Source organism: Phaenicophaeus curvirostris, chromosome 4, assembly GCF_032191515.1.
Source record: "Phaenicophaeus curvirostris isolate KB17595 chromosome 4, BPBGC_Pcur_1.0, whole genome shotgun sequence".
Lineage (NCBI taxonomy): Eukaryota > Metazoa > Chordata > Aves > Cuculiformes > Cuculidae > Phaenicophaeus > Phaenicophaeus curvirostris.
In genome coordinates, this window is record NC_091395.1 from 11825001 (window position 1) to 11839069 (window position 14069).

Genomic DNA, 14069 nt, shown 5'->3' on the forward strand with positions numbered 1-14069 from the left:
CTGCCCTTGTTTTTTTGAGGTTTAAAAGACTAGAGGTTGAGAAATACAGATATACAATGGCACTTCCAACTTGAATGTACAACAGCCACAGCCAGCAACATATGCATTGACTTAACCATGAAATTTAGTGCTTGGCGGGGAGGGGACGTGGACTAAGCACCATTTAAGAAAAAAATTCTATTACCAGCAAACTGGGCTAACATGAGATGCTGCATTTTATGTGACATAAAATACGGGGGGTTTGTTCTAGAAAGCTTCTCTACTCCATTTCTCTTTAAGCACACAGCTCTTACCTCCCAACCATGTTTTCAAGCCTTTTTTTCAGTTATTTCTCTCTGATCTTTATGCACATACTAATTACTTATACTCAGCATCCAAATCTACTACAGTCAATGCTTCTGAGGGATTTGCCAGGGCTGAGTCCTTAAAAGTAGGCAAAATGAGTAAGCCTGGAACTGAAAGACTGAAAAATAGTTGTGTGGTAAACCCTATTCACAAAAATAGTCTAAATTGTTGCAGAATAGATTCCCAGTTCAGCAAGGCAAAACATATGTTCCTTTTACTGCTGCTGCCCACCACTTCTGGAACGTGGCTGCCACTTTGGCTTATGCTCAGCAATACCTTACTCCCCAGGTAGTCCTATTGAAAACTGTGAGACAACGCAGGGAATAGTATTCTCAGTATTAACAGCAGCAGCATGGCTGTCCCTTTGTCAATCATCTATAATCTGTGCTTTTATTAAAAATAGTTTGAAGAGCTGATATCTGTGCTGACAGTTTTCAGCCCTGGTGCAGCAACCCATTCGGATGTAAAAGGATTTAGTGCTCCAAATGCTGCAACAAATCTTGTAACTGCCCAATTATCACTTGATGGCCACCACTCTCTGGCACCCTAGGGGCCATGTCATTGAAGATAAGCTCTGTTTATGTTAACTTAGTGTCAGGATGTACAGCATATGTCTATGAAGCTGGATGAGTGCCCTTTTGCAGGATGTTCTGTACATTCACATTGTGCAGCCAAGAGCCCTGAAGGTGTTGAAAAAGAAGAAAAGGCCTTTCATAGAGCTTAATCCAATTAAAGCACATTAATGAAGGTTAGGATCATCTGTCACATTATCCAGACACATCCTTTCATGCATCATCATCTGATTACAAAGTCTGATTTTCTTTTAAGGCTTTTCATCTTCACCAAGAAAGTGTGATGGGAAATTCAACATTTAAAATACTGGAGGCTTAGATAGGATTTCTGTTTCTTTCCTTTTTTTGCCCTCTCCCTCTCTCTGAAAGAAATACAATGCTTATTTTAAAATAGCAGTCTGTCTCATCAGGTGGTACAAACTGACATGCATCCAGTACAGCATAGAGAGCAACCCCAAATAACACCCCCTTAAGCTTTCGTTTAAGGGAACACAAAATCTTAGCACAGAAAAGTAAAGGAAAAAAAAAGCAGGGAGATTGAAACATGGCACACTACAAATGAATAAAGAATTTCAGTCTCTGTTGGTGTTAGAATGGTATCAAGCTAGATTTCTCTGATAGCATTGAGCGCACCTTCCCATCATTGACACATTAAAGGGTTTGAGTGTCATCTGAGAGAGATCTGCCATCCTTCCTCAGAAAAGAGGGAAAGGCAGAATTTCATTTCCGTGCACCCTTCACACTACTTCAGCATGGCGGAGGCAAATACAGGAGAGTTTACATGGCCAGGTTAGCATTTTCTTTCTGCAGGCACAGCAAAACTGCCCCACCCTTCTGCCTTGCTCATCAGAACATGTGAAGAGCACAAATCCCCAAGCTAAAATGGCTAATGCTAAAACCAGGAGTGGTCTAATAGGCAAAACCTGGGCAACAGGTAAATCCATTAAAGCTCAATGCGATGAGAACCAGCTGGAGAAAAAAATCACTGGGGAAATTCAGTAATACAATAATGCCCAAAAAATATGCCTTGATCTCATCGTTACATTGTGACACGAGTATGACGATTTCTCACAATATGAACCCCCCAGTTGGTTACTGTTATGTCCCTGTTGAAGGTTACTGGTCTCATATCACAGCTGTTAAGAAAATGTTGTTGCAATCCCGACCCATTTTCAGTGCAAATTCCAGTTACTCATGCTGCCTGCCAATGAAGGATGCTTAGATTAACTGTACATGGTACGGAAGTCCTATGTGAACACTGAAGTAGTCACTCTCAGGAGAAGTTCCACTTGTTCACATCCCCATCTCAGTCAACATAAAGAAAATAGATAAATAATTGTAATTATCTAATTATCCCACTGCTGCCCCTCAACCTTCAGTCAAGCTTCTACGTTTTCTTGGAACTACTGCTTCAGGCTGCGTGGACACTCAAGCAGGAAACATACGTGTACTTTTGCTTTACCTTCCAGCCAACAGGGCTAAACATTTTAGTTTCTGAAGAAATCACAAAACTCTACAATGAATAGTGGACCCTGTTGTCTTGGTCCAATTGCTACTGCTAGGGTCCAGGCACATATGCTGAAATTTGTGCAATCTGTATTCTGATATTTGAAGTACTGGGTCTGAAATAAAAGGGCGAGCAGCCAGACCAGCTGGGCGTCTTCAACAGAATTGCTGAGTGACTGAACAGATTAATGGAACATGTAGGGAAGGAACTGCTTATTAGGATTCAAGGAACATCCAGAGGCTACAAGGAACGTTAGGTTTTTAACAGATATCTTCTTTGGTGTTTATTAAGTTCACTGTGTAATTCAAGCAAAGAAAGCATGCATGACTAGTGTGCTTAATTTCTCAATTGCATTTAAAGTATCAGTGAGGAGCATGCCCTGCTGAGGATTGCATATATTTCTGAAAATTCAGTATAAATTTTGACAGAACGTCTCATCTTGCTTTGCTATCTCACATGGGCTGAAGTTAATATTATATAAAATGGAAGCTGTCCCATTATAACTTTTCCTAGCCTTCCTGTGAATAAGTGAGGTATCTATCTCCAATTATGAATCTTAAAATACATGTGAGGACCTATAACTAGGCAGATATTTCCAGGAATGGTTGATGGAAAGCTAAAAAGCAATAAAAAAATAAAGCATATTGTGCTATCTTTATCTTCTTCGTATTTCTCATGCATCAAGCTAGCGCAAGTACTGATGCTGTAACCACCCTCCATATAGTTGTGCTTAGGACACTGCAGACATCATCTTAATCAAACCACTATCCATTAACCTACCAGATACACACATTTCCTTGCAAGCAGATGTAACTACTATAGCTCATTCAGCATCAAGTTCACCAAACGCAGCTTCACCCAGTTTTCCTGAGCACTACCTTCCTTATCACCCAAGCTTAACTGAATGTAAGAGATAAAAATCACTATGAACTTACTCCCAGAGCTGTCAGGGATGGACAAAGTACAAATACTTCACTGGTCAAGGTCAGTCTAATCTGACATTCAATACAAAGTATATACAACAAACATCTGGGAATCTAAGACAGCTTGCTATATACATTCCCTCTGTTAGCTATCTGTTGACAGTTGAGATTGGTGGCAATTGCACAGCAACATCTCATGAAGTCATTTCATTATTAACAGTTACTTATTCTGCTATGAGGTATGTGTGCTTTCTTAATATCTTCAGTTACAAGTTAATGGCCTGATGCAGAAGATTTCATTAGTATTCATTTAGCAAATACTGATTTGGCACAAATCATAGAATTATAGAATATTTTGGGTTGGAAAGGACCTTAAAGATCATCCAGCTCCAAACCCACTGCCATGGACATGGACACAAGGCAACACGTCCCAGTGCCTCACCACCCTCAACATGAAGAATTTCTTCCTACTATCTAATCTAAATCTTCCCCCTTCCAATTTAAAGCCAATCGCCCCTCATCCTTTCATTACATGCCTTTGTAAAAAGTCCTCTTCCCACTCCCCAGCTTTCCTGTAACCCCCTTTAGGCACTAGAAGGCTGCTATAAAGTCTATTTGGAGCCTTCTCCAGGTTGAACAAACTCAACTCTCTCAGCCTGTCCTCAGAGCAGAGCTCCAGTCCTCTGATCTTCTTCGTGGCCCTCCTCTGGACCCATTCCAAAAGTTCCATATCCTTCTTATGCTGAGGATTCCAGAACTAGTCGCGATACTCCAGGTGGAGTCTCACAAGAGCAGAGTGGAGGGGGAGAATCACCTCCCTTGTCCTGCTGCTCATGCTTCTTTTGATGCAACCCATGATACAATTGGCCTTCCAGGCTGCGAGTCCCTAGCCTTAAAATCTGTAAAAGTTTGCATACCAGTATAACCCCTTTTTGGTTTTATCCTGTTTCCAATCATCACTCTTCACATTAATCATTGCATGAATGTAATTGTTAAATTGTCATTTTATGAAAGAAAAAGGGTGCCCTTGTGACAGGCTTACATTTCCATGTGTTCTGTTTTATGCCAGTAGTAGCAGACTTAACAAAGAGTATGTGACCTGATTTCCCAAATGTCTGTAAATATACTTGGCACTGAATTTTAAATCTAACTGAATTCAAAGCTCTTCATATAAAACACAACTCAAGTTAACTTTTATCTCTCTTTTTTTCCTTTCTGTCTCTCAGCAGCTGTTCTTCTTTTATTATTTCATGTGCTATATTCAATATGCAAAGTTTCCTTGTTTGTTAGAGTGCATTACACTTTCTAATGCATCTGTCATGTTGGAAAACAGGAAAGTAGCATAAAGCCTCTCTTGTGACTTTTTTCCCCCGCTAGTTAACGGAAGGCTTAGTTAGAAGACAGAAAGAAAGGAAATTTGCCTCTAAGCATCTAGAGAGCTTAAGAAAAGAGTTTTTCAGTTTTATGAAACTTTAAAAATTAAAATACCAGTGAATTTAATGCTTAGAAATGACAAAACATGACTGGCCCTGGGAATTCTCCTTAAAAGGATGATTTCAGAGCTAAGACATGAGGCAGATGGGAGACCTGGATTCTGTTCTACATCTACCAATAGCTCTCTGCTTAACCTCTCGGACTATTTCAGTCCTGGAGATATTTAGAAAAATACTCCACATCCTCACCTGAACTAATGCAGGATCCAATGGGAGTGGTTTTTTTAGATAAAAGAGCTAGACCTGCTTTCACCCTTACTTAAGTTAATTCTGCCAAAACTTGAGTCAAAGACATATGTCTGAGTCCTGTCTCAGAAGTTTTTTCCACACTAAAGCTTCAAGGAACATAAGCTAATAAGAGCTTTGGTGTCAAGTTTCTTTGGAGCAGACACTTCACCAGGGTTGGATATGGGTATTTCTTTGCAGCATTCAGGAACTCTAGGATTCAGAAGGAACCTAGCCCAGGCAGTGTGAAACTGTAGCTCAGGCTAATACACTCTCCCTCAGTCCCAGACACAAAAGATCATTGCTGCAAAACTCTGGATGGACACTGCACTCCTCCTTATGGTGTCCTTCAGTATCGCCACAGCACGCTGCACAGCACTGAATAGATTTCAAAACTATGCACGCTATAGTGCATTCTCAGTAGTAAACAAAAATCAAAGTAATTAGTGGGTTTTTAAATAAAAGTTAGGCATGTCAATGGTTTCTGGGACTCACATAAACTATGTCCATATATGAATGTGGATTTTGTATATATAACACGTGTACATATGTGAACATAAGTGATTTGTGCACTTAAAGTTTTTACACATTTTTAACAGACTTTTTTCCTTCACAGTGGCATTTGCAGAGCTAAATATATTCCTTTTTACAAATGGCTGACACTCACTTGGTAAGAGTAAAATAACAGCAGAAAGTATACTTATTTGAAGCTAGAGAGCATGCAGCACCAACTCACTCAAAAATATCCTACGACTATTACTGAAATTAAACCAGAACATGCTAAAAATCAGTTCCAGGAGCACATCTGTGGCTGAAATGCTCCACAATTCCAAAAGCATGTGATCACAAAAATATTCACCTCTCTGACCAATGTTCTGGCAGGTTTTGCTGGTTCCTTCTGATTTCAACAAAGTTTCATTGGGGCAAACTTCCCCGCAGTGTCCTGCCTGACTCCCGAGTCAGAAGCTGGAGGGTGTCCTCAGCAGCCAGCCAGGTAGCATGCTGCAAAAAGCAGATCCAGATTCTTTCACAGTGAATTTTCAAAGACTGAGTCAGATCTAGCATTAATCTGTGAAATAATCCTTTTTCACCCCACTCTTCAAATATCCTCACCATTCTCTGCATTATGCACGTATTTCTCTCAGCTTTTTTGACTTTGATAACTAAAATGGAATCATCGGGCAGTGTTACAACACAGATGTTTTCTGATTTCATTCAAAGTTTGAACTGTTGACAGTTCCTAGCTACACTGGGGAACTAAGCTACGACTCCAGCCAGTCTTTGCAGCCTGGTCTGACCTAGCAGACTCTAACTATGCCCAAGCTGCATGAGCATAGGCTGTGTTGTAACCCACTCAAGTGGCTTTCTTGCTTTAAATGCACAGAGGATTTTCATCTCTAGACCCAGTCACAGCACATTGCCTGCAGGAACAGCCAAAAGCCAAACATTTCTCACACAAGTCAAAAGCACAACACAACCCTTAAACACGCTGCAACATTTTGGCCAACAAAAATGTAAACTTGGTACTACCCTTGTAGCTTCTTTGTATCTTGTTATCAGGCTAATCAGTCTTTCCTAGTGCTATTTTAACATTTGGTAAGTACTATTTTATCTCCCAATCTATCTGCACACTAACATTCCCAAATAATCTGAAGCTACAGCTTGAAAAGATGTTGAAATGCCTAAAACCCTTCAAAATTTCTAACTGGATTTTAAATACAGGTCTGAATGACTCAGAACTTGATCTACAATCAGGAAATATGTGCTAAACGTTTTCCTAATTTTAATTACACAGTTGTATAGCCAATGTTACAACTTGGATTATCAATGCAGCACTAAAAAGTTATAGTTAAAATTGGGTTTTGGAAAGGCCAGTTCTCTGAGCTGGAATTTAGGATAGAAATATTAAAAAAAAATAAAAATCTGAGGAAAGCGGTGAATTAATCTTCATTGCTGTAAAGTGCAAAAGATCTTGTCCTGCACTGCAGAGAAGTGTAAATCTCTTGGTAGAAATACCAGACTCTTCTGATGACTCTTCATATTCAGATACAACATAAACATTAAACCTATGTAAAGTGCCCTGTCCTTAAACCACCACATGTTTATTTATTTATGTGAAAGTGTGGTTTTGCAAGCTCTAAGCTAATGGCCATGAATGGCCTGATATCCAAGCCGCTCCAGACACGGTTGGAGCTTAACTGCCCCCCCATCCCATCAAGTGAGCACTGAAACCACCTCTGCATAAAAGGAATGGTTTTGTGTAGAGTCTGTCTGGATGACTTCCCTGCTCAGACTTTATTATTACATCTAAATGCCGTCCAAACTAGATCTGCACACTGCTGGAGGCAGAACAAAATTACTTAAGCCAGACCACAGCCTTCTGCCCAGGTCAGGCTGTACTGAGACTTAAGTGCTGTAAAACGTCATAATGATAATCCTTCACTTCGTCCCATGGGTACTTCTACCTCCTGTTACAGGGGTAGGTGATATACCAGATGGACAAAGCTGAGACTGAAACTTGTTTGAAAATGTCTCACCATACGCCAGCCCTGATGTGACTTTGCACATCATAACACAGTCCTCTGTTCTGATCCCAGGGTTTCCCTCTTTGTTCCTAACCATATAAGGGGAAAAAACTTAGTCTTCTCTCCATGGTATATCGCCACTAAGCAAAGAGTGTGGAGTTGAATATCCATACCACTACATTTCTGTTTAGGTTCCTGAAAAACTACCATCAGTATTGTGCAAGTATTCGGTTTGCAGCTGATCTCCTGCAGTTCAGAGATCATAATGGAAGTGCTATAGTCACAGATCAGAGCAAATATGTGATGCATGACCCACAGCTTCATAGGTGCTTCAGTATCCATGAATTCTTTCTGGAGCAGCAGTTCAAATCTCCATTAATGTCCCAAACATACCAGCTCTAAGTCTAAGATTGGGAGAGGGTAAATAACACATAGGACTTTTAGTAAAACAGTCAAGGAAGTACAAATTCAGCATATATCTGTACACATGAGAGAATAGAAATCCAGAAACTGGTGTGAAGGCTGGGAAGAAAAGTTATAGGAGCAGAGAAACAGGGGGAATGCTTCAGCAGCAGGGCTATTTGGGGCATCTGTCTAGAAAATGATCAGCAGATGGAAGGTTCACAACATCTGGCATTTAAAAAGAAAGTCAATATTTAACAGGATTTTGCTGTCTTTCAAAATATTGATTTTTGAAAATAAACAGCTTTTAAAGGGCACATACATACCTATGAAAAACCCTCAAAATAAACTAGCTGTGGATCTGGGTCTTAGTACATCATACAGCTGTTTCAAATGCGGCTATTACCTGCTCCAAGGGTAGGTTTAAACCTTAAAGACTAGGAGGTGAGGAACAGTTGTCCTCAGTTGATCAGGTCGTATGATTCAATCTAACCTTAAAGTACATCTGCAATTCCCATGAGCCAAGGCCAGAATACATGTTACGCGCAGAGAAAAATCCAGCATGGGACTTGTCTGTCAGGGCTACAAGCTGAAAGCACTCTCTTGTGTTCTTCAGCTTGGGTTTTAACACAGCTGAAGTGGGCAAGACATCTCACATGCAGTATGCAGCTGAAAAGTAAACCAGCCACAAACACATCATGCCTTCTGCCCCTGTCATAAACAACAGGGCAGGAACGAGGCACACGCCACTTCTCTGCAACACACGTGCGCCTACCTATCTACCTATCTTTCTTTTTTCTACCTATCTTTCATAAGGAAGAAATGGAACAGAAGTGCAAAAAGCAATTTTGCAGGAAGAGATGTATTTAGTACAGCCCATAGCTCATCTGTGCCACCAAGAGCTCTCTAGGCTGTGTTGGTTGCTGTCCTGAAAGCGTTATATATTTAGATACATTAAAAAAAAAAAAAAAAAAGAATTTATCAGATCAAGGCCCAGAAAAATAAAGGATATATTTATCTATTCTAATAAGAATTTACATGTGTCTATATGTACACATTTCTCAGATGTCAATGAATTTATAATACAGATAAATATTTTAGAAAATGTTTCATGTTTTTGACAGAATATAATAATGAAATTGATCTCTCTAGTTTCCAAATGAGCCAAAGTATCCATCCACTCAAGACCATTAAATCAAAATTGGCACTGTGTTCCCAAAACTAATGATCTATGCTGCTATCTTAGAAATTAATTACAAATAACTTTTAAGATACAGCAGTGACAATTTAATCCCATTCTTCCATAGCAACTTTTAAATCAAGTGTTTTCTCCACGTGTCGAGTCAGTATGGCCAAAACCCCCGCATATGGATTAAGGCAGATGTTATACAAGGAGCAATCAATATCCCCAAAATTCTTTATTTTTTGGAAGAGGACTTTCTTTTTTTCCTTTTATTTTTTTGCTCTTTTCTTTTATCTGAAGTATATGCTTCTTCCAAATCGAAAAAACATGTGCACAGGAAAAAAATTAAAACAGGAAACTTGGAGGAAGGAGCCACAACAGGAGGTCATCATTAAAAATTTCTAAGTTTAGAGCTGTAGAAGGCCTGGAAGTGTCATTCATCCCTTATGCCCTGGTAACAAACCTGAAGTTGGGCTGGAAAAAATCTCAATAGTAAACAATTTTCTGTATGTGCCTGAAGGGAAAATTAAATGAAATCTGCACCATGTAGCCAAAACCGTAAATTAAATCTTAAACAATCATGCCCCAAAAGAGTCAACAACCTTAGTCCACATAAAAGCCAGTTTATTTTATACAGTCTGAGAGCTATTCAGATGTCCTAAATTCCATCTAAGCCCCTGAGCCTAGTGTTTCCTTTTCACTAAATGTTTCTGAAAGCCTGAAGCTAGCCAAGAGAAAACACCAAGCACAAAGACTCGTGCAATTCTGACCATGTTAATAAGCCCTAGACAATAAAGGTCTTTTCCCTTCCAAATTATTCCTGAGATGCAGTACCTTACCCACAGCCCCTATACCAAGAGGTTTGATATCACTGCATGGAAAGGAATTATTAAAAAATAGAAGGATGGACACCATCATCTCATAAGGTCTCAGGCTCTTCTTGCAAATAAAAGGAAACAAATCCTTGCAGACAACAGTGTACAAAAGCCAGTTCACTGGAGCAGGGGGAACTGTTTATTTACAAGTTGCAAGCCTGTATCCCCAGAAGATAAGGAGCACATAAATGTGAGCCAGCTGAACTATTTCTTTCTACTTAGGAACTTGTTTTCTATGTAATTTCTTTCATTTCAAAATCTTTCTTTGAAAAGTGATGTGGAACTAATGCAGTAGCTCCAGAACACTCCGGCTACATGCCTGGTTCATTGCACAGGCTACTGTAGAAAGGAACTGAGGAGAACTGGATGGTTTGTCTCCTCTCCTAAAAAAAAAAAAAATTACCAGAGTCTGTCTGCACAACAAGTTGATTGCTAAGAATGGTCCAGTATTGGAGGTGACTTTTCAAGACTACTTGAGCAAGCTGCAAAGCTCACTGCTGCAGTCAAACAAGCTATCTGTAAAATGCTGGACAAAGATTTTCTTTCGGATTCCTCTCAAAGTTTCTCAGCAACTGGCTTTATACGGAGCTACTTACAATGAAGATGTACGAGTTCTTTCTATGTGTTATATAACTTGCTTCTCTAAATTCAGATGTTAGACAAATTATTCTAATTTATTATCTATTTTTATAGCATTAAAATCAACAACATAATCTTCAGGTTTATTAATTTGACTACATGCTCTGCTCTCCCTCTCCTTTCCAAATGACCTGGAGCTGTGAATAGGCTGTTGTTCTGACACTACTGGGTATGAATGGCCTGTTCCCATTCAAAGTTAGTGCAGGCATTGTTTCTTTTGGCATCCCTGAATTTATGCCCATCTGTCAAAGTGGTTTTGTTCCCACTCAGTCATATGTCAGTATTGGCACCAGGTGTAAGTTTTGAGTAGATATAGTGATTAAAAAATAAATTTTAAAAAAAGGAAAATATAAAGAAAGAAAAAGAATAGCAGAAACAAGTTTTGCTTTGCAAGAAGCTTCTTCTGATAGCAAGTAATCAAAACATATGTAGATTACAGACTCAGATTTGTTGACACTTTGAGGCATTATGCCACAAACAAATGCTTTTATCCTTAAAATGTTTCATTGCTTAGAATTTACATTTGAAAAGCTTAATTAAGGGACAATATCATACCCCAAAGAAAATAAGCAACCTCCACAAATTCAGCAAAAATCCTTTGAAGTAAGCTGAAAAATTTACCCTTGCATAAGACTGCATTTTGATAGTGGAGGGCTGGTATTTCTTGCTTCTATAAATGAATCTCAGACATTCAAGTGGGCAGAGGCTAGGGAAAGTTGTCCTGTGAAGAACAGAAAATGCAAGTTTTGCTTTTTTGGGAACACCATTTTCTTTATTCTGATCACATTTCCTATTCAGGAGCAAAAGAAGGTTTACTCCCTTGGAAATAAATAAATTGAGACTTTTCTAAAAAAGTGAAACATTTGGAGCTTAAAGACGTGGGCATACGTGTTAGATATTCAATAGCTAGTGTATTTGTAAGGATGTCGGAGCTCTCAAGTCTGAGCACTGATGAGACACTTTTGGTTTTTTCTCCCTCTCTGGGCATTTGAGTAAGAAAACCTGCCTACCATGTCCTACATGCAGGGAGACGGGCCCCTGACCAGGGGTGAAGGAGGAAGAGAAGAGCAGTAGGTCCTAGTTGAATGGGATGGGGAACAAAAATTGGAAAGTGTGAGGATAGGACCCCTCCAGCTGTGCCTTAGGTGTATTAATTGCAGAGGGTACTTGACTATGTCAAAGGGACATAGGCATTCAAAAGATTACCAGGTAATTTGGCTCCAGCAGCTGAACCTCTCATGATCAATAAAGCCCTGAAGTATAAGAATGATATACCTCAAAATGCATCCAATGGACAATGACAAGTGACGATTCAGGCCCCAGAGAATTGATTTAGTGTTTCTTCCCATCTGTGCTTGCTGAAACCTCCAGTTTTCTCTCTTACTTTGCTTACAAGAAGCAGCAATGAAAGTGCTGTGGGGGTGGCAGCACCTCAATAGGCCAGGCAGTCTGCATCAGGTAGTGTGGAAGGTGATTTGGTTTCCCATTAACAACCAGGTGTGACACAGAAGCATTAGAAAAACCTCCCAAGGCAACTCTGCACAGGTCTGCACAATACATCAGGCATAAAGCCACTATCTGATGTACTATCAGCATGGATGTACCTCAAGAGGTCTGAGGGCCCCTCGGGACTTACCGGACAGGTAGAACTTGGGTGTCTTCATCATAGAATCATAGAATAGTCGGGGTTGGAAGGGACCTTAAAGATCATCCAGTCCCAACCCCCCTGGCAGGGACACCTCCCACCAGACCAGGCTGCCCAAGGCCCCATCCAACCTGGCCTTAAACACCTCCAGAGATGAGGCAGCCACAATTTCTCTGGGAAACATGTGCCAATGTCTCACCCCTCTCATTGTGAAGAAATTTTCTCATGTCTACTCTAAATCTGCCCCTCTCCAGTTTATACCCATTGCCCCCAGTCCTATCACTACATGCCCTTGTGAGAAGTCCCTCCCCAGCTTTCTTGTAGCCCCTTCAGGTACTGGAAGGCCACTATAAGGTCTCCTCAGAGCCTTCTCTTCTCCAGGCTGAACAACCCCAACTCTCTCAGCTTGTCCTTGGATGGGAGGTGCTCCAGCCCTCGGATCATCTTTGTAGATTACATTTAGGCTGCCTTGAAACCAGGGCACATTTGAAGGAGTTGGTTGAAATGCAAGTCATTCTGGATGCTGCAAAAGGCCTGCAATAGAACCCATATGAGGGAAAAGTCCACCTAGTTCCCTGCCTCTGAAATCCCCATGTCAGACTGCTCACACGTAGAACTTTGCTTGTAGGACATCAAGACAAGGGCAATCTGTCTCAGCTAGTGTGTGTACTCTGAGGATGTATATCATCGTTCTTTGTCCTGCAATAGACTGACTCAGGACTCTCTGCCATTAAATTTTGGGAAAGGCAAAAAAATTAGAGGAGTGCCCTCTTTGACGGCAGGGTGATCATGTGAGCAGGTGAAAGCATCACTTAGATATTGGACTTAATATCACTTAGATATTCCAGGGAGTAGATCTAGATAGAAAACACAGATCTTCAAGACAGCTTTGTGTATGAATAGATAGCAGGAGTAAAAGGAAACTCAGTAAAACTTAGTGCTAAAGCTTTAGGGAAAAATATAACAAGGAAACATCTCCCTACCCACGTCAAGTTAACTTGTAAGCTAAGCAGCCAGAAACAGATGTTTGGTATCTTACTTTCAGAATCAGCAGCTCCCTAAAATGATTCCTCAGTTTTGTCATCTATGGTGTTCTGCTCATATCCAACCATTTAGAGACAGAAATAGTTTTGACAGCACTATGCTGGCTGCTGCTTCCAGCTATGCTCTCTTGTTTGCAATTAAAACATTATGCTTCATATCCTTGTGATAAAAAGGGGTAACAATCTTTTCTTGGCATCCGAAAAGGTACTATCTTCAGACTTTTATGAGAGTTTTTGATAGTGCTTAAGAAAACAGGAAATTAAAAAATGTAAATAAAACAGAGGTGTTGGAATAATCCCATAATGTACCCCTTTCATTCTCATGATGTTCAGTTTCTGAGGGTTGCCAAACCCTTTCAGTTATGCTAACACAAATTAAAATCATATTAAGGTGCAATTCCCAACGGTAGCTCACACATTCAGATGCCTTAACAAAAACGTGGGCAGACTACTCTGATGTTTGTTGGAAAGAGATAGAGGGCAGAGAATGTAATTCCTTCACAGTAAATGAAAGCATTTCTGGATGAAATAGTACTAGCAGTACTTATTAAATTTCATAACAGGATGTTCTCAGCTCAAATATCCTCCTTAGTCCTTGATTTTATAACTGGGACTGACAGAGCAAAACCACTGCGAGATCAGATAAATATAAAATTTTTACTTATTTTAAATTGCTTTTTCCCTCTAGCATT